This window comes from Oreochromis aureus, linkage group 3 (assembly GCF_013358895.1).
Source record: "Oreochromis aureus strain Israel breed Guangdong linkage group 3, ZZ_aureus, whole genome shotgun sequence".
NCBI lineage: Eukaryota > Metazoa > Chordata > Actinopteri > Cichliformes > Cichlidae > Oreochromis > Oreochromis aureus.
The window spans coordinates 74,454,983-74,458,435 of NC_052944.1; the positions used below are offsets into that span (position 1 = coordinate 74,454,983).

Here is a 3,453-nt window from a genome sequence, read left to right on the forward strand (position 1 = left end):
TGCTAACATAGCTGTGTCGCTAGCGGTCACGTAGCACATCATTATATACCAGCTAGCCAAACTTCAGTAACCCTACAAACGTCACTGCTGTTTAGTTTTCTGTCTTCATTTATGTTGGAAGTGATAGCAGAGCTGTACGTTTGAATTTGTTTCTAAACCCCTGCAGTCAGGACATGCTATATTGTATTTAGATGGAAGCTAGCGAGCTAACTTCCTGCTAACTTCTAACTCCGTTAAATGTCATAAATTCCGTTTTCATGGATGCCTGGATGTTAAACTCAATTGTTACACCTGGTAGAGCAGAACGCTGATCATTTTATTAAAGATGAAAGACTTTAGACAGTGTTTTAACTCTCAGTAATGCCACAGTGATCATTTGATATATGGACCTGCAGCAGAGTTTAGGCCCAGACACGGCTAGTGACGTCAGACTGAACAACCGGATAGTGTGATTTGTATCTGAGCTGGTTCCCAGTAAAGTCTGAACTGGGACTGTGTGTGATGCAGAGAGGTGAAGACTGGAGGTCTGGATTGAAATACAAAGCTTGTAATCATGTTTCCTGTTGTTTGAACTGTGTGTGTTTGTGTTCAGACTTTAAACCAGAGCCAGACGTCGTCTACTCTTCACTGAAGTAGTCCACCAGTCCAACCACTGACGTCCAGCTGCTGGTCTCTAACTGGTCCCCCCAGCACCTCAGACCAGAGGACATCCACATGTTACAGAGATTTTTACACTTTCATTTCTCTCTTAATTCGACTCATACAAGTCAAACAGTGTATTCTATATTTTACTTATATTTTTAAAGTGTGCTTTGCTGAAAAACCATCACTTGTGTTTGATGCTGAAGAGTTTTACTTCCTTACTCAACAATAAATATACCATAAAGCAGATGACATTGGAAAAACAAACAAACAACAGATTTAAAAGGTGTCAGTTTCTGGTAGCAGCTTGAATGTTTTAATGAGTAAAAACTAGTTTTTCTCCTTTTTGTATTTGTTTATTCAAAACAAAAACAAAAAAGCCTAATTAAAATTTTAGAATGACCAGTGAAGGAGCAGAAAAACCGTCTGCTATCACCACGTGGTGGTCATTTAAAAGGTTTTTTTTGAGTTCATTCCTCCTCCTGAAGGAGAAGCTCAGTATAAATCTGCTGTCATCTACTGGTAACACTGAGTGTTACAGCAGAGCAGCTGCTTTATAAATGAAAAAAAAAAAGAACAAGAAGAAACCAGTTAGTCTGCCATCCAGAGGAAATACCTGGCTGTGTGACTGACTTTTACAGTAACATCAGTTTTCTTTGAATTCTTTCTGTTTCTTTTGGATGTTCCATTTAGTGGTCTCCATAGTGACTCATCAGCCTCCATCCCAGCATCCTCCTCCTTCTAACCACCCTCTGTGGTCTTTCGATTCTCCTCCTGCCTGCAGCTCCATCTTCACCACCAGGGCTGGACTGGGACAAAAAATCGGCCCCGGCATTTTGACTAGAGACCGGCCCACCAGGATAGAGATTGAAAATGTGACGTCATTCAGGGTTAAAACCGCAAAGGATTCTGGGAACTTGTGGCAAGAGGTACTAGCGCACGCAGGCTTTCAATTGAACTCAGTTACACAGCGATAAAAAGAAACCCAAAAAATGGCAAGAAGCTGTTGTATTATTAACTGCAATAGCCGGTCACATGACAGCCACGGGAAGCCGACGGGTAAAGAGATCGTTTTTTTTTATCGGATTACGTCGTTGAAGAGAATTTTTTTAAGCCATGTTTCTGAAGTAAGAGCCAACGAATGGTCTGGATATACCAAATATAACGTCCCAGAACACTCCAGCTCACATGTTAGTCTGCTCCAAGCATTCCCACAAAGGTCAGTGTTTTGTAGCAGTTAATACGTCATTTTTCTTAACATAATTGGTGATATAGGTTACAAGCAAGTCTGGCGCTGAACAGAAATTGTTGCGCTATGCTCCTTTGTTTATTGTGCATAAATAGTGAATTGTCCTGACAGAATATTGCGTTTCGCTTCTGTTATTACCACGGTACATTGACAAAAACATATACTTTTATTCACAGGATAAAACAGTTGTTTTGTATCACTAATTGCCCAGTGCGATTACAACATACAATATTATTGTCACTGCTACATTTCTGTAATGCTACCAGAAATTATTTCCACTACTAATTAATTACCGTTGAGCTCAAAGGTCCTATTAATAAACGGTTAACGAATGTGTATTTATGAAGACGATTTGTGAGACTGGTAAACTTACCTTTGTTTGTACGATGGTCTTTCGTTCTACACGGTGCATTTCAAGGTCCTGTACCCATCCGTCGGTAAACTGTACCTGGGCTTGTTGCAGTGACCTGAAGTTACTAAACTTCATGAGTGTTTGCACTCACTCCAAGAACCGTATAATTATAAATCTGAGCGTGGTGAAAGTTGGGCAGCACGCTAACGTCTTTTGTCCACTCTGTGTGCTCGTAAGGGTCTGACCCTTTCACTCCTTTGATTTTTTCCTCGTATCTTTTCTTTGCCTTTTCGTTGAGTCTGTCTTTGTACGGTCCGGCATTGTTCTCCTTCGTTTTGTACATTCCTTTTTTGTGCGGCAAAGAAAAACCAAGAAGGTATTGGAACCGGAGAATGAACATTTTGCGGTGCTGCAAATGCTTGCATTTGATGCGGTACTTGTTTTGCCACCAGTTCCCGGAATGCAATGCGAGAAAGTCACGTGATCTGTCAATCGCTATAGGAAAAACCATAAAGCCTTTGCATGAAAACAACTGCTTTGATGTACACTGCCTTGTTGGTATATATGTATCAATCTAATAAACTTAAACCTACACCATCCTCCCTATTCTGGATTTTAAACAGTACATAGCAAAAAGAAAAAGACTGCTTGGTCGAGTTAACCTCCTGAACTGTCTACAACACATGGTAGAAACCTTAAATTAAGACCAAGAACACTAGAGGTGAGACATGATCATTAATTAATATTAAAATTAATAAATGACAGATTTAGTGATATTTTCATAAACACCTCCTTTCCTTTTTTTGTTCTCCATTTTCTTTAGTTCGTCTATAAGATTGCTAAACAAGGGGGAGGGTGCATCCGGCCTCCTCGGCTGTAATTGGTCCAGCCCAGAGTCGATCATGACCAATTGGCCAATCCAACACCTTTCATTATATATACCATTCCTAAAAAAAAAAAAAAATCCATCGGCCCATAATAACAAAAAATCGCCAGCGGCCCACTGGGCAAATGCCCGGTATGCCCGATGGCCAGTCCAGCTATGTTCACCACCCTTTTCCCAGTATATACACTCTTCTTCCTCTGCACACGTCCAAACCATCATAACATTTTTACGTCTTTAAGACATGGTTGTAGTTTAGCTAACTTGATGTTTTTCTATTAGTATGTTGGCATGGGTGGACAGTTCCAACCTGCGCTGAACACTGTG

General features: G+C 40.5%; 1 long non-coding RNA gene across 1 annotated transcript; it reads left to right on the plus strand.

Moving 5' to 3' along the window:
• Positions 1–359: 359 nt before the first annotated feature.
• Positions 360–732, plus strand: LOC120437591. The gene is made up of 2 exons (XR_005611267.1): positions 360–511; positions 593–732. It is a non-coding gene; the product is annotated as an uncharacterized LOC120437591 (long non-coding RNA).
• Positions 733–3,453: the final 2,721 nt, after the last annotated feature.